An 18,671-nucleotide genomic window follows, 5' to 3' on the forward strand; every position below is an offset into this window, starting at 1 on the left:
GCTTCATAGACCAGCTGCTGTGCTTCTGATTAGAGAATGACACGATGACAAAATTCAGCACCGTTCCTGTCCCTGCGGAAAACGATCCCGTGTAATTCTTTAGTGTCTATCTCAACCTCAGTCCTTCTGCACCAGCATTCTTCAATGCAAGGCTTGAGGGTCAGTGGATGTTCCCATTCATACTCTGATTCTTATTTGAGCCAAATAAAAGATAATGAAGACATTGTGACATCACTGATGAGGTTAGAACTTAGGCATTGCTGGAATGAGGCTTTATGACATCACAATCTCAGCTCTGGAATGTTGCTACTCTTTGGATTTCTGCCAGGTACTTGAAATCTGGGTTGGCCACTGTTGGAAACAGGATACTGGGCTTGATGGACCTTCATTCTGTCCCAGTATGGTAACGCTTATGGTCTTATGTTCTAACCATCCGGTGTCATTCTAGACCAGCATTCTTCAATGCAAGGCTTGAGGGTCAGTGGTTGTGCCCATTCATACTCCGATTCTTCCCTCTCTTCCTAAAGAATGACATGGAGATGGATTCCCACGATTATCTGAAGGGACGGAAACGGTGATGAATTTTGTCACCATGTCATTCTCTACTTCTGATCTCAGGAAGGTTGATTGGTCCAATCTGATAAGGTCCAATACTCCCAACTGTCTCTCTTTCACCCGTTTATAAAGGCTAACTTAATCACAAGAATCTTTTCTGTTCTGCAGTCACAAAGTATATGTATTCCACCAACACAGGCTGAATTGCATCCCATATCATGACAACTCTTTATTTCACACTTACAGGTATGTCCATCAGTATATTGAGCTTCTCCATAAAACTGACTTTCTTCTCCAGTTTTGCTCTGCTCACAGAAACCTCGCTGACTGGTTCCCACGTGGATTTTAACATTACTTTAATCCTTACATGGCTGTTTATAACAGGATCACTGAAGTTTGGATTTGCTTTGTACTAATGAGTCATTGGCCAGTTCATCAGTGCTGTAATTTCATTTGTCGTGATCACTGATGTCTCTCAAATACAACCCATATCTAATGAAAACCTTGACAGTTGTCCGTTCAGCTACAGATAGTTCTCTGCCTGATCCCGCCAAATGATGCAAATGAATCCAAATTTGCAGTCTTGTTTCCCATTTCTTTTGCATTGTGGATTTTGCATTTCCCCTTTTTGTGGTGGTGCTTTTCTTTTGGACATTTTCAATATTAGATTATTGCTATGAAGATGCTATGTTGAGAACCTGTGAATGAGAAAATGAAACTAATGTGCTAATGTCAATATGGGTAAATAACCCCCCCCCCTTTAGCAGTTATTAGCGCAGGGAGCCGTGCTGAATGCAGCTCCCGACACTCATAGAGTTCCTAAGAGCATTGGGAGCAGTGCAGAGCATTCAGCGTGGCTCCCTGCACTAATAACTGCTATCACAGTTTAGTAAAAAGGGGGTGGGGGAGTTAAGTAAGATAAATTGATAACTGAGGCACAAAAAGCATTAATATGCAATGCAAACACACAAAAATTATTATCAGAGCACTTAAACATATTTTAGAGATATATATGTATTTTTGCATAATTTCCTAGAAAGTTCAGGTAGGTAAATAACATATTACACAAAAATTTAAAGCTAGTTGCTGATTTTCCACATGAAATTGAACCATTTTTCACTAGTATTTTTATTTATTTATTTATTATTATGGCATCTCCAAAATACTATTGGTCAAGTCATTTAACCTTACTCTTTAGCCGTTCCTTGTATAAGAGTTCCATTCCCTTTATCATTTTAGTCAGTCTTTGAACCTTTCCTAATTCTGCTATATCTTTTTTGAGAGATGACAAAAAGAAGTGAATGCAATAATCAAGGTGAGTCTTATTTACCATCTCCAAAATTGACATACCCTAACGTTTATGGTCCACAGTTTCACTTGGTGACAGAATCACAGGATGCCAAAAATCAGTGACTGTGAAATTGTAGGGAAAGAGTTATGACATCTGTTTATATTTTACTATGTAAACACACCTCTTTCTCCTTTCACTTATGAGGAACTCTCTGGACATTCTAGAGCACTCTCTGGACTTGAGGGGAGAAACTAGGCTTTCTAGATTTAAGGCTACACTGGTGAAACAGTCCAGATGCTAAAGACTAGGATCAACTTATACAGATATTTAAAAATTTTGATGCCAACCAGAATGTCATTTCTGTTGGACAACACTTTAGAAAAACTGACCACTGCACCAATGATTTTATAGTGAGAACTAGTCTTTAAGCCCGTTACATTAACAGGTGCTAGAATAGATGTGTCTTTCTCTCTCTCTCTCCTTGGCTACTTTCCGTCTGTCTTTCTTTCTTTCTATTTCTTTTTCCTCCGCTGTCCACCAGCACCCCTTGCCAGCTCCCCCTGTCCAGCAGTAGCCCTTCTCCCTTCCTTTTATGTCCCCCGTGTCCAGCAGCACCTCTTCCGTGCTCCCCCTGTCCCTCTTCCCTGCTCCCCAGTCCATCAGCACCTCTTTTGTGCTCCCCCTGTCCCTCTTCCCTTCCCCCGGTCCATCAGCACCTCTTCCGTGCTCCCCCTGTCCCTCTTCCCTGCTCCCCTGCCGTCAGCGCCCCTTACCTGCTCCCCCTGTCCAGCATGTTCGTTTGCAGCCTGGTGAGGATAGCAGCCAGCTGTAGCGAACCTCGCATGCCGCTATGCACCTCAGTAGCAAGTTCCTTCTGACACGATCGCGTACGTCAGAGGAAACGTGCTACTGAGGTGCTGAGCGGCCTGCGAAGTTTGTTACAGGCAGCCGCTATTCTCACCAGGCTCCTTTGAAGAGCGGCGTTGGCAGCGGTACTGGGCGGCGATGATGCGGCTCTGGCGCCGCTGGGAGAGAGCTTGCCTGCAGCTTCCTCCAGCAGCAGCGGTTGGTGAGTGAGGGCGGAAGGAGAGGAGTGGCCAGTGTTCCCTGCCGCCGGGTTCTAAAATGGAACACGGCCACAGATCACACACCACGGCGGCAGGGAACACGAAACCCTTAGGGTTTTATTATAGGATACTAAAAGGAAATTTTAAGATAATCCAAAAATGTAAGATTTGAAATCAATCAGGGTTCCTGGGCCAGTGGGGGGCTCAGTGGGAGAGGGATGGGACTCAATGGGAGGGTGTGGCATTGGCAGGGGACCCACTAGACCACCAAGCTTTGTTTTTGGGCAGGCTCAGTAGCACCATGTTTTGTTTTTGGGCGTCAAAATGGCAGATGAAATTTATTGTAGACAAATGCAAAGAGATGCACATTGGAAAAAATAATACAATACATAGTTATCAGATGCTAGGGACCACCTTTGGGGTCAGCACTCAAGAAAAAGGATCTGGGAGTCATCGTAGACAATATGCTGAAGCATTCCGCCCAATGTGTGGTAGTGGGCAAGGAGGCAAATAGGATGCTAGGAATTATTCGAAAAGGGATGGTTAACAAGCCTAAGAATGTTATAATGCCTCTGTATTGCTTAATGGTCTACTTATCTCAAAAAAGATATAGAGGCACTAGAAAAGGTTCAAAGAAGAGTGATCAAGGTGATAAAGGGGATGGAACTTCTTTCATATGAGGAAAGACTAAAGAGGTTAGTGCTCTTTAGCTTGGAAAAAAAGACAGCTGAGGGGAGATATGATTGAAGTCTACAAAATCCTGAGTAGTGTAGAATGGGTATAAGTGGATCAATTTTTTTTTACTGCATCAAGATTTACAAAAACTAGGGGACACTCAATGAAGTTGCAGAGTAATACTTTTAAAACCAATAGGAGGAAATATTTTTTCACTCAGAGAATAGTTAAACTCTGGAACGCGTTGCCAGAGGATGTGGTAAGAGCAGTTAATGTAGCTGGTTTAAAAAAAGGTTTGGACAAGTTCTTGGAGGAAAAGTCCATGGTCTGCTGTTGAGACAGACATGGGACAGTAGCATGGAACACTGCTACTATTTGGGTATTTGCCAGGTACCTGTGACTTGGATTGGCCTCCGCAAAGATGGGATACTGGGCTAGATTGGCCATTGGTCTGACCTAGTAAGGCTATTCTTATGTTCTTATGGACTCAATAGGAGGGGGACAGCTGTTGTGTTAACACAGCTGATCATGACTGTGGAATCCTCATCAGCAGAGCTGGCAAGACTCCCCAAACATGGAGTCCTGCCACGATCAGCTGAACCAGCAGCAGCAGTGCACCAAGCCTGACAAGAGGGATGGTAGTGAGGAGGACTTCAAATGTTTATGAAAGATAGACTGTCCTAGAAACTTCCCACCAATGATTTCCAGAGTGCCTGCCCAGTGTAGGAGATAGCCCTTTTCCTAGTTGACTCCAGTTTGGCTCCAGATCTCTTTGCAAGGATTGCAAGGAGAACTTCTTGCTTAAGTATTCAGGGGATAAGAGATGCTATGCTTTAAAGACCAGATAGTGGATTTTAAATTTGATATATTTAGCTACAGGCAACCAGCGCAGTTTGAACAAGACTGGTGTGATATAGTTTTTATGCATGCCTATTAGAAGCCTAGCAGCTGTGTTTGAATCAGCTGTAGACAATGCAAATTGGCCTGATTTGAACCTAGGAACAATGTATTGCAGTAGTCTAAATGAAGGTATGAGTCAGTTTAACAGAATTCTCCATTGTTAGAACTAGCTTTAACTGCTGCAATAGTTTCAAATGAAAGAAACATGATTTTATGACATGCATAACTTGTGGTTTAAAACTCATTTCAGCGTCACAACAAAACCCCAACATTGTGACTGGAGAGATGGCAGTTTGCCAGCTAGCTCCGGTAATGTTCTCAGGGTTATGTTGTTGCGAGAAAGCCACATTGTAGTGGGCTTTTCCACATTTAGAACTAGGTGATTCTCTGCAAGCCAGTTACATAACTGAACAAGTTTGTCATTAAGACTACCTGTTCCTAATTTTTACTGATAAATACAAGCAGTTGGATGTCATCTGCAAAGATGTGAAACTTGATATTCCATGTGTCTAACAATTTTGTTTGCGGAACCATATATATATTAGAGTTGGAGATAACAGTGACCTTTGAAGTACTCCTGTTTGACTGTGTCCTTGGTTGACAGTTGGCTATTCTAGGAAACTGAGCATGAGAGGTTGGAAAAATAAGAGGTGAGTCATTGTAGCACTGTAGAATTCAGGCCCATTTCTTTGAGTCTTGTTAGCAATTTCAAATGCAAGATAGTGTTGAAGGCTGCCGTCAGGTCACGTTGCACCCATAGGGCATCAAAGCCTGACTTTGCTTTACACAATATTTCATCTGTCATTTCTAGTAGTAAGGGCTCTGTTTTATGATTACTGCTGTATTCTGATTGTCGAGAATGAAGAATTTGATTTTCTTCTAAGAAGTCAGTGAGTTGAATCAGGACAGCCTTTTCCACAGTCTTCGCCAGCAGGTTTAGGTTGGAGATTGGCCTGAAAGCCTGTATAGTCTTTGTTGCTAGGCTTGTTTTTTTTTTCACTGATTGGGGTTATTATGGCTTCCTTCAGGGCATCTGGGAAATTACCAGTACTCAGAGATAAGTTTTCTTTGTGGCTAACAAAGGGGGCCATAGACTTCAAGTTTCAAGTTTATTAAAATTTTGATATACCACCTTATCAATTATTTCAAGGTGGTTATACATTTTAAAATAGGGTAGAAGCAGAAAGAATCTGTCTAACCGGACAGCCGAGGAATTGCTCAAACTGACAATCTTAGGGTTACCAGATTTCTTTTCAAAGAAAAGAGGACATGCGGCTCTGCCCCATTCTGCCTTGGCCCCGCTCCATTCTGTCTCAGTCCCACCCCCTCATTTTCTTTCCCAAGCTCAGGGCCATATCTGGATGGCATCTGAGCATGTACAGATGCGACACAATAAGAACATAAGAACATAAGAAGTTGCCTCCGCTGGGGCAGACCAGAGGTCCATCCTGCCCAGCGGTCCGCTCCCGCGGTGGCCCATCAGGCCACTGCCTGAACAGTGGTCTCTGACTAATTTTGTAATTTACCTCTAATCCTGTCCCTATATCCTTACCTCTACTCCTATCTGTACCCCTTAATCCCTTTGTCCTCTAGGTACCTGTCCAGACCTTCTTTGAAACCCTGTAGCGTACACTGTCACAAGTTATCGCATTGCATCCATGCATGCTTAGTGACCCTCCAGACGTGACCCGAGCTCAGGAAACCCAGGCAAACTGCCAGGGTTTGAAAATCCATCCGGGCACCTGGACAGTCCTCTAAATAGAAGACTTGTTGGGTTTTCCCAGACATCTGGTAACCCTACTTCTCGAGCTGAGACAGTTCTAAAGTTGTCCCATGTATAGGGAGCAGTAGGAATTTGTGTTTACAATTTTATTGCTATTTCTGAGTCTAAGGGCTCCTTTTACTAAGCTGCAATCGCGTTTTAGCACACGCAGAATTTTAGCGTGCGCTAAACCCGCGCTATGTGGCTAGCACTAATGCCTGTTCAATGCTGGCGTTAAGGTCTAGTGCACGCTAAGCACGCGTTAAAACCGATATCGCAGCTTAGTAAAAGGAGCCCTAAGGATTTTGCATTGTGGATGGTCTTGGGTTGGTTATAAAACAGGGCAGAGACCTTCTTATCGAAGTATTTAAGAAAGCCTGTTGCAGTCAAGGTGCTTCCCAATTTTCAGTTACATATGGCATCCCCCAAGGGTCTATCCTCTCTCCGTTGTTATTTAACATTTTTCTAGCTCCACTGTTGACCCTTTGCCAATCCATTGGCTTTAATGTTTTTGCATATGCGGATGACATTCAGCTTATACACCAGCTAGACTCAAATAATTCCTCTGAAACCATAGCTATTAACAAGAAACTAGAACTGATTCACCAATGGCTCGAGACTCATCGGTTAGCCTTGAATGTTAACAAATCCAATCTTATGTTTTTCCCTTGGAAAGATGATCAAAAACTTTTGTTTTCCATTACAATTAAAGGTTCTATCCTGCAAACAACCAGTAGCATTAAGATCCTTGGGGTAATTTTCGACAGCAAGCTTACTTTCCACGAACATATTAGCAATATTGTTAGATCTACATTCTTTAGATTACGGCAAATTTGTTCCGTTTCCAAATTCCTATACCCTAAATCTCTAAATATATTAATTCACTCGCTGGTGATTTCAAAAATTGATTATTGTAATGCTTTGTTCAAAGGAATTGCCTTAAAAGAAATCCGTCGTCTGCAGATCATACAAAATGCCTCAATTAAACTCATAAAGAACACAAAAAAATTTGATCACGTGACTCCGTTACTCAAGGAAGCGCATTGGCTTCCAGTTGCTCACCGAATAACTTACAAACTAAGTCTACTAACTTTCAAATCTCTTCTATATAAATCACCTTCTTTCAGCTATAGAGTATTGATTCCCTATACTCCCCCTAGATCACTTAGATCTATTGACCACCATCTCTTGACAGTCCCTTCTCTTAAAACTATAAATACACGGCGACACTCTATTTTTTCTGTCACAGCCCCTCAAATGTGGAATTTACTCCCAATTCATGTACGAGAAGAATTAAGTTTGGATAGATTTAAGAGCAAGCTAAAATGCTTTCTTTTTAAAGATGCATTTGACAGCCAATAAAACTAGAATACAGGATTTGATTAGGGTTCTCTACTGAGCCCTGGGCTTTAAATTCTCTGTTTCTTATTATTCTCCCCTTACCTATTGTTGTTTTTCCCTTATATGTTTCCTTTACTATCTTCTAAACTTGTATTTCTTTTCCTATTCTCTTCCTCTTGTGTCATTCATTTGTCTTGTGAGTCATATTTACATTGTCTGTTTCCCTTTAATTATTGTAATTTTATATTTTCATATTGTGTACATCGCTTAGAATGTGGAATAAGCGATTAATCAAATACTTAATAAACTTGGAAACTTGGAACAAGTTTTTTTTGAGAGGGCATTGACCAGGTTCTACACAATTTTGAACAGATGATAAGGATTGTTTCTGACTTCTGCTAGTTTCTTATTGATATATTCCCTCTTGCTTTTAAGAACCTCTTCATAGTAGTGCTTACTTAGTTTTTTGCATCTTAATCTTAAGTCTTTGATTGGACTTTTCTGTCGTCTACACTCCAGATGGCACAGTTATCCACGTAAGAAAGAGAGGCCTGAGAGGAACCATTGTTTTTTATCTTATTGTGATCTACTTATGGTCCAGTATCTTGTCAGCTAAGATTTACAAGACTCTGGACCATTCGGAGACACTAATTGAGAGATCTAAAGACTCAAAGGATAGAAATGCACTTTGTACAATGTTGATAATATCAGTGATTGTAAGATTTTTCTTTAGGTTGGAGACCTTGAAAGAAGCAGACCTGCACTCGTTTGTCATATTCATTGTCCAAACATATGAACAGTGAATAGGTAGTGGTAGGATTGGTGAACTTCATCCACTTTCCAACTGGGGAGAAGAGGGCTGGAAACAAATATTAGGTTGAGAATATTTTCATCATGCACGTGTGTTGGAACAGATACCAGTTGGCTAAATCCCAAGTTGACCATTGTTTCAAGGAATGCTTTCTGATAACTATATAATAAAGAATGAAAGGGATTCATCCAGAATATACTGTACACCAACAGATAGCACCATTCTCTGTTTCTACATCATTTACCCAGACCCTCTGTAAACTGGAATGTCTTAAATAAGTCTAGACTCCCAAACATATATAGTGTCAAAGCAAAACAACCAACTCGGGACAAGACTGAGCTATCTGCAAGATCAAGAAAATACATTTAGAAGGGAAATCAAAAGCATTTATCTGCAAATAACATAGCTACAGACATTGACAACCCTTTATTTGAGGAAGTCTATAGTGACTGTGTAGATCTTGAAATAATTTGTTTTCCAGGTTATGTGTGAGAGACCAAATATTGTTTTAATACAACTGGGCCAGCATATTATTTTTTTGTCTGCTCTAAGGCATGAATTATACCATACTGAAATGTATATTCTATTATCCCATTTTTTTACTAAGTAGTTGTCGAGATCCCTAAGGGCCTTGCAAGTAGTTGAGATTATATAGTTAAAACCTACAAAAGCATAATATCACATATCCTATTAAACATCAAGCAGAATAGAACTATCTAGATCTCTCTCAATCGTTAACAAATGTGTGTATGTATGAGTGTGTGTTGTCCTATATTTTAGATAACCAAGATATACCATATTGAAGTAAGAGTGCTTTAGTATAAAATGTGGGGATTAATTTCACTTTCTTAAATGTATTCTGAGGAACTTTATTGCTCAGTAAGTATCATGGTAGGCTCCTTTTACATTTTCTATAAAAATTCTGAGATCAAAGGCAGGACATGCCCCACCAGGACAAAGATTGGGTGGACAATTTAGAAATTGCAGAGTCAACTGTTCCCTGTTGCACTGCATTATACTGGTCAATATTTGGCAAACTCAACGCCTATATATTTAAAACCAAGGGAGGCCCGTTGAAAACTATACTCAGCCATGTCATCATTCACAAGCATAAGTTCATATTTGCTGCAGTTAACTTTAATCTCAGAAAAAGCAGCTCCCTCCCCCTCTTCCCCCTTTCCCATTGACTAAATATATATTCACAAATTAATGGAACAACAGGATCACAGCTTTATTATTATTTTTATCCTATATAATAAAACCCTAAGGGTTTCGTGTTCCCTGCTGCCGTGATGTGTGATCCGTGGCCGTGTTCCATTTTAGAACCCAGCGGCAGGGAACACTCTGGCCACTCCCCTCCTCCCACCCTCACTCACCAACCGCTGCTGCTGGAGGAAGCTGCAGGCAAGCTCTCTCCAAGCGGCGCTAGAGCTGCATCATCGCCACCCAGTACCGCTGCTGACGCCGCTCTTCAAAGGAGCCTATTGAGAATAGCAGCCACCTGTAACAAACTTTGCAGGCCGCTCAGCACCTCAGTAGCACGTTTCCTCTGACGTACGCGATCGCGTCAGAAGGAACTTGCTACTGAGATGCATAGTGGCCTGCAAGGTTCGCTACAGCTGGCCACTATCCTCACCAGGCTGAAAACGAACATGCTGGACAGGGGGAGCAGGTAAGGGGCGCTGATGGGCCGGGGAGCAGGGAAGAGGGACAGGGGGAGCACAGAAGAGGTGCTCATGGACACGGGGGACATAAAAGGAAGGGAGAAGGGCTACTGCTGGACAGGGGGAGCTGGCAAGGGGTGGTGGTGGACAGTGGAGGAAAAAGAGACTGAAAGAAAGAAAGAAAGAAAGACAGACAGAAAGCAGCCAAGGAGAGAGAGAGAGAGAAAGACACATCTATTCTAGCACCCGTTAATGTAACGGGCTGAAAGACTAGTAAACAAATAATTAGTTAAACATCAAAAATACAATTGTTGCCCATCCAACCATAGACAAAAAATAAGTATGTTCAATCCCTGCGGTAATGCCAAGAGCCATTTGGACCAAAAGATGTCATTTATTTAATCCCAGCACTCAAATCATTCTCAAATGGTAATGCAAGAGAAGACATAATGTATATTGTGCACAAATATCAATAAATTATTCATTGCCTGTACTATACACCCAAGACATATTGTTACTGCTGCCACAAGCAAAGACTATGAATTGCTTGTCTTCAGCTTCCCACTAGAGAGCTACATGGGGATGGGGATTGTAGGAATCCCACAGAATCTGCAGATTCTTGCAGAAGTTGCCATGAAATTCCTGTGAGGATAGAGGAAGTTGCCATGGGATTCCCAGGGAAGTGTAGTCAAACTTTGTGGTGACTGCAGAATGAGGCTTGGAATGCACTGAGAGAAGCAAATGGAGCACCAGAATGAGGCTTGGAAAATACAGAAAGAGGCAGTTGGAGTGCCAGAAAGACTTGGAATGCCCATAGAGGCAGAAGGAACACTAGATTGAGGTTTAGAACACTCATAGAATGAATAGCAAATGCCATCCAGAAACCCTTGGGAGGCTTTTGGAGTTGGGAGGAACCAGAGGGCTCTGAGCAAGTAATTGTTAGCATTGACTTCTTCAGGTTTGGGTGGGGATAGAAAAGATTAATTGTGGGGATATAATAGATTTTAGTAGATACAGGTGGGGGATGGATGGAGATGGGTAAAATTTCTGTCCCCTTGCAACTCTCTACTCCCCACATCTGCTGCAACCTTGATGCCCTTAGCTACAAACTCCAACACATCTTGAAAAATACTCAATAAAATATTCAAAGTAATCTCAGAAATATGTACCCCAGCATCATCTCTATAAAGGCCTGGACAATTCACAGTTATTTATGAGATACACTAAAAAATTCAGATAACAATAGAAACTTTGCCATTTCAGAATTCACTCTTTTTCTTATATGCTAAATGGCTTTAACCTAACCCCACCCCCATCCAGACCCTTCTAGGAATGATATTAGACCAAATAATCCTCATTTTAGGAAACATAAATTCCAAAAATATCCTTTTTAATTTGCAATGAGATCCACTCCCAAAATAATACCTATGTCATTTCTTCCCACATGCAACAACAAAACGTGAGGCTGAGCAAACCAACGCCTTGCTTGCAATGCGGAAGGCAATCACTGATCCCATTGCATTTCCTAAAGTCTCAGCTAGTAAGTCCAAAACCCTTGTGATACCAATCCCAAGTGCATTTCTAACAATGACTCTTTTTTTGTGCCCAGAATACATAAGAATAACCACATATCCAGACCACAATCTCTTCACTCCATCCAGCTGTAGATAAAAACATAACCCAAAAAAATAATGAGCCATCTTAACGCTAGTGCACATAGCACTTATAACTTGATGAACAGTATCTCCCAAATCTTTTTAATATCCTCAATCAACATCCCTTGAGCTGCCACAATGAAGCTGCCCAATTCTAAAAGAAAGGGATAGGAGGATCAGCTATGATCAAAGAGGTTCACATATTGTATATAGGCACTTATTTTGTACCTGGGCAATGGAGGGTTTAGTGACTTGCCCAGAGTCAGGAAGAGCTGCAGTGTAAATTGAACCTAGAGTGAGTCCCAAAGGACAAAGAATCAAAACCAGCCCTTTCTAAAACAGACTTTAATACAGCAGCAAATTGGTTTCTAAGGGAAACAAATTAGTATATACTACTAACTAAGACCTGAAAACCATCCTTGCTAGTAACCATTCTATACCCCATTATTTGAATTATTATTACTAGTCATATTAAGTATTACTTTTCTTCTAATGGCTACTTTAGTGGTAGTTTTACAAGGTACTTACAGATGTGAGACATTTTCCATGCATAACTGGTCACTTGTAAAATTTCTCAGATATACACCTGCTCAAAATATGCCCTACCAAGCCAAATAGAGGTAATTCTCTCCTGGTTGCCTAAAATATATGCACTAGGCATGAACTCTAGAACACGAATTGCATATGGCATTGCTGTTATTGAATACTACCATGCCTGTATTTATGAGCTTAATAACATTAGGTAGGTATAGGGTTACCTGATGTCCGGATTTACCCGGACATGTACTCTTTTCAGAGGACTATCTGGGTGGCTTTTCCAAACCCACTTTGCCCAGGTTTTGAAAAGTTATTGAGATCGGGGCCCGAGTCTGGACATGAGGTTTGCATGGGGCTGGGATGGGAGGCGGAAAAGGGCAGGGGCTACGTGTCCTCTTTTTCTATATGCAAAATCTGGTAACCCTAGGCAGATGTAAATGCTCACACGCAAATGCAGCAGGTTTTAAGAAAATATTCTAAAACCTCAGGCCCAGATTCGATAAATGATACCTAAAGTTAGGCACCTAAAGTAGATTGGCGCGCCTAACCTAATTTTATTAATTGGCGCTGATAACTGAAAGTGCCATTAAAAAATATATTTTAAAACATTCTTAGCTGGTAGGCACCTAACTCAAGGTAGGCATCTACACTGAGGCATCTATCAACAAGTGGATGTAGTTAGGGGAGGACACAGGATTGATTTTGGCCCTGATCTGACTTAGCCTCATTCATTTAGGCCAAGGAAATCCCTGGCCTAAATCAAGTTTCAAGTTTATTTTAATCTGAGATACCACCTCTTTCACAATCTAAGGGGCTCATAATAAAAAAAAACAAAAGCGTCTAAAAAGTGGCCTAAATGAGTACTTGGATGATCAAAGAGCCTGATCGTCCTAGTAACCATAATCTAAAACCAGCTTAGGCCTTTCCCCTGCCTCTAAACGCATAGAGTGAAAAGAGGCATTTTTAGAGGAGGGGAAAGGGTGGGAGGTGGGACGACCTACACCTAGGTGTACAGCAGGTATAACCAAAACTTTTGGCAGGTTGCCGAGTCAGCACTTATACATTTTGACTTCGACAAAGTCAAAACAGGTATAAGTGCCATAAAGGGGCCGCTGAGGTGATGGTGGCTGCCGAAATCAGCTCAGTGGCCTGGCAACCTACACACTCCCCACTGCAACCATCGCAGCAGGAGAGATGGCTCCTCTCCCCTGTTGCGATAGCGATACCACCAAGTGCCACCAAATGCACCACTTGGCTATCGCTATTGCGGCAGGAGAGATGAGCCATCTCTCCTGCAAGAGATATTTTTAGATGTGTGCACTCTGGGTTTTGTTTCTCTGTTTCTTGGGGTGTCATTTTGGTTTAAACTTTTTCATATTTTATGTTTCATATTTATTTAACCAAAGCAACAAATTAAAAAAAAAAACAAACCCAATGAATTTTGTTGATTATTTCCGTTTTGTTTTGTTGCACGTTTCATGGCATTTCAAAATGAATAAACATCCCTGGATATTCTTCAGAGATTCATATTCTAACCTTGGTGGCTGATTAGAATAGCTCGTTACTTCTTGTATTCTGTCTCTTGCATTTTCTGTGATTCTTTTGCTTCATCATCAGATCACTCTTTTCTCTTTTCATCTCGTTAACTTTATTTTTATATCACATTTCCCTTTTGTTACCTCTACCTCTCTTCTTCATTCTCCAGCTACCAATTTATTCACATTCTTGTAAATCCTTTTTTAATATAACATGAAAATTTTACATGTGATTTCATCTTCATACATAATTCATAAAATAAAATATAAAAAGTGTATCAAGTTCAAGCAATACTATATGAATTGTAATAGAGTCATTCAGCATTTTATGAGGTGGACTCAATAAATAGAGTGAATTTTACATTCAGCATCAAAACTGCTAAAATTCACCTTTTTTATTGACTTCCCCTCATGTATAAGACGCAGGAGTTTCTTGACTCTTTGGATTGGTTAGAAATTGGATTGAAGCTCTTCTTCTAATCAGGTACACAAAAGCAACTTGGTATGCAGTATTGACAGCTCTAGATTTTTATAAATGCTCTCAGGTGATTCGCATAAGATTATATCTGCAAACAACAACCTGCCAGATGGTGAGTGAAGCTTGGAAACTACCTCTCTCACTCATTTCTTTTCAGAGTCCAAGTCTATTTAAAAATTTCTATCCCGCCCTAGAGAAAACTTTCAAGGCGGCTTACAATTTAAAACATAGAAATATGACGTCAGATAAAGACCAAATGGCCCATCCAGTCTGCCCATCCACAGTAACCATTATCTCTTTATCGAATTGCAGTGTTCTGGATTAGTCTTAGTTTTTGGAGTATTTTTTTGTAAGCCCCTAAATATAGAATGTTATAATAATCCAGAATACTCAGAATAATCTTCTGTCTTCCAAGATCCAAGCTACCTGATTATACCTGACAGTATGCATCAGAGAAAAGATAGGTCTTTAATTTTTCCTTAAACTTATCTACTGAAGTTATTGTTTTAAGTGCCAGTGGTATCAAATTCCAATATTTTGGACTGTTTACAGCAAAAATTGCATCTCTTACATGTTCATGTACAATATAATTGAACGATGGAATTATAAAGCAGTTGCTTATTTAAAGATCTGAAATTCCTACCCACTACGTATGGGTTCAACAAATGTGCTAGATATAATGGCTCATCTGCGCTCAACACTTTGAATATGGTGAGAAGTAATTTATATACAATTCAGTATTTTACAGGAAGCCAATGATCCTAATTGATCAGAAAAAAACAAAGTTAAAGCAGGTTTCTAGCAAGTGCGAATGAACTAACCCCCCCTCTTCTACAAAACTGCGCTAGTGGTTTCTAGCGCAGAGAGCCGCGCTGAATAACCAACGCTGCTCCCATAGGCACTCTGAGCATTGGGAGCAGCACGGGCCATTCAGCGCTAGAAACTGCTAGCGCAGTTTTGTAGAAGAGGGGGGTAAGTAATGCTGAAACGAGATTGGTTTAGTCATTTTCCTGATTACAACAGGTTTGAGTGTGTTAACCTGTTATACAGAAGCATTGTTCTTCAGTCACAGAAACATGACTCATCACGGCTAGAGGCTTCCTATGAGTGGTATGCATGCTATGGTAACTCTGGTCTTTCCTATTGACCAAGCAGCCATTGGATGTTAAGCATATTCACAATGGTATACATGCATTGGAGGTCCAAAATGTGCTTGTTTGGGACCTTATTGTTATGGGACCCTCCCCTCCTCTCTCTCCTTGTCTCACTCTCCTGTCTCTTCTAGGAATGCCTTTGTCCTGTAATTTTTTGTGAATGTCAATTGTAACCCGTTCTGAGCCCCCGGGAGAATGGAATAGAAATCAAATTAAATAAATACATTTGAAGTAGCTGATGTGTTTTCCCATTTAAAAATGTGGAAACTGATTTTTAGCCTCTAATGCCTGATACAGATATTGTCTGAAACATCAGCTGTTGTTGTTGTTGTGTGTGTGTGTGTGGGGGGGGGGGTTATCGCTTTTATATGATTTTTAAAGATGTCATTATCAATACTGCCATCTAGTGATTCCTGAAGGCAGCATAAATCAAGTTAGGTATTTATGTTAGTGTTCCTGTTCAAGAAAGATCTAGATTAGCAAGGCTTTCTGGTTAAATGTGATGTGAGAATGCTTTAGCCACTAAATTGTATCCTATCAAAATTTCACATTTGGGATAAAACCTATCAGCCTGATTTTCTGCGGGTGATAGACTTTAAACCCACTGTCCACCAGTGACGCTAAGCCCAGATACTCAATGCCAGGCTGTTTCCAGCCACTGGCATTGACTATCCCATTTCATTTTGACCACCAGCTAATAACTGCTTGAGCTGATATTTAGTGCTAATCATTCATTGGCTAGCGCAATACGATACTCGTAGAACAGTTGTTTATGCAGTCCTATGTATGCGCTAACCTTGCCCGGTTAGCAATGAATATTGGGTCCTAAGTCTGACCCACCCCCCAAAACGCCCCTGGATAATCTTCGAGATAGCCAGCTCCTGGCTGTGCGCTAACCATGAATATTCTGTGGGGATAACCCGCTATCTCCTGCTGAATATTCATGGATAGCCAGTTATGGCTGTAAAACCATTAAATAAGCTATAAAAATATGCTATTCTTGAATGATGAACGTTTAAAAGCAAGAAAAAGTGAAGGGAGACCAATGATGATGTGGGCGTGTAAGACTCAATGGTGCAATGTTCATATACCAGAGAGCAGCACCATTGAGGTTCCCATAAAAATATTTGATGTTGTGAGTTTTAAGAACTGTAGCCTACACATATCATCTGTCACAGCTACTTTATCACCTACAGAAAAATAGGAGCTAGCTTTCTTAACACATAAATACAGGTTAGAGATGCCCCATTGTATGAACTACAACAAAACAGGAAATAGCTGCCTAATAAGTACGTAAATATATTCATTGTGGCATGATCAATAGAATTCTTCAATCAACCACAAGCCAAGACGGCTCAATATTCAGTAACAGTAAATAATGACTTCTTTGATCCCTCAGTTATTCACACTTAACACTGGTATTCTAATAAACAGTTGCAGTACAAGATGATGTCAAAATCAACTGTAGTTACATCTGATGCTTGAAGTTAAAAGTAAAAAGTAAACGTGGAAGCAGAAGCAAGATGTAAATAATGATTCCTCAGTAAACCAAATCAGGAACGTGATTTTGCTATTCCAAACCTTGTCACATAAACAGTGGATCGTTTCATCTTAAATTTTGTTCTTCCGTGAATATAACCAATAAGAGGGGGAGTGTGTGGTGCGGTGGTTAAAGCTACAGCCTCAGCACCCTGAGGTTGTGGGTTCAAACCCACACTGCTCCTTGTGACCCTGGGCAAGCCACCTAATCCCCCCATTGCCCCACTGGGACAGACATGGAAAAATGATTGAGTGCCTGAATAAATTCATGTAAACCATTCTGTGCTCCCCTGGGAGAACGGTATAGAAAATTGAATAAATAAAAAGCAGTCTAAAGAGGAGTCAGTGTAATTCCAGGTTCAACCCATTCCATTCATGCAACCACCCAACTCTTCCTGTTTCCACAGCTAAGTATAGACATTAAAGAACTCCATGTATAAAATAGGAAAGAAAACAACAATCAAACTCCATGAGGTAGCGCTCACTGAAAAAATAATACACATTTCAGGGTGTAGTGAGAGTGAGTGGTGCCCCTCCCCCATACTCTTCTCCGCCCCTGCTCCTTCCCGGCTCCCCCTGCCACGCGCATGCCCTCTTCCCTTCCCCCGTACCTCCTTAATTGTCCCGGCATGAGCAGCATCACTTACTTGCTGCCCGCATCTTGCCAGCTCTCCTTCTGACATTGCTTCCAAGGCACGGGACCCAGAAGTGTCGTCAGAGAGAGCTGACACCAACCCAGGCAGCAAGTTTATGATTTTGCTCGCACCAGAGGGTTGGGGGGGGGGTCAGGAAGGTGTGGGGGGGGGGTGGAGAAGAGGACGGGTGCCAGTGCCCTTACCAAGATGGTGCCCAGGGCGGACTGCCCCCCTGCCCCGCCCTGTGTGAATCGATAATATTTTCTGGATATTGAAACTACACAAACTCTTTAGCCATGAAACAGTTCCTTTTATGATCTATAAGTATGGAGCTTTTACAATAGGGCAAAGGGTGTACTTGGCAGCTGAAGCACGGAAGATAAACGCACTGAAAAATGGTAGTCTCAGACTCAATATTTTTGCATTAGCAATTATACTGAAAACATTCACGCTAGATATACCATATATGATTACATTTCAGTCTCAGCCTCAGTAGGATTACCAGCTTGTAGTCACAGGCTGTAAATACTCTTAGATTTTGTGCAGACAGGACAAGCAATGAATTCTATGCCATTCCCTCAGAAGTCTGGAAAAAAAATGAATTTGAAAGCCTCATGGCCTGGCATTTTTTTTTTATTTCTTTGTATGAATTATTTGGATGTGTCATTCTCTGTTGCAGATACTTAAAGCTGTTGGCATTTTAGACTTATTTTAGACTTAACTGCTGCCTCCCTTATTCTCTGTTAAGAATTGCCCCATCATTGCCAGGCAAGACCTTCCAAGGGTTTAATACTTCATTGACTTTTGAATTGTGCTGCTAACTGGAACTTAACATCTTTCTTTAAGTAAGGTATATATAATCTGTTTCTACTGAGTTAATGAGAGATTGCAGCTGTTGTGAGATGTACCAAATTAAGAACCTTTCAGCAAGAGTAATTTCCGTGATGCAGACACAGGCGCATTGTAGGAAATCAATCCTTATGTACCAAAAATCCAGTTTCAGGATCATTAAAAGTTCTACAGGTGACAATTAAGCGCAAGACCCAACTGTTCTGAGTAGACTCAAGCCCAA

At 41.0% G+C, this 18,671-nt stretch overlaps 1 long non-coding RNA gene across 2 annotated transcripts in view; it reads right to left on the minus strand.

The window, feature by feature from the left end:
• Positions 1 to 18,671, minus strand: part of LOC117348245 — a 79,221-nt gene that overhangs the window by 10,534 nt on the left and 50,016 nt on the right. For both annotated transcript variants that reach the window (XR_004536936.1, XR_004536935.1), the window contains exon 3: positions 800 to 1,253. This is a non-coding gene — a long non-coding RNA (uncharacterized LOC117348245). The remainder of the gene's footprint in view (positions 1 to 799; positions 1,254 to 18,671) is intronic.

The sequence above is a fragment of the Geotrypetes seraphini genome, chromosome 14 (assembly GCF_902459505.1).
Source record: "Geotrypetes seraphini chromosome 14, aGeoSer1.1, whole genome shotgun sequence".
NCBI classification, from domain to species: domain Eukaryota; kingdom Metazoa; phylum Chordata; class Amphibia; order Gymnophiona; family Dermophiidae; genus Geotrypetes; species Geotrypetes seraphini.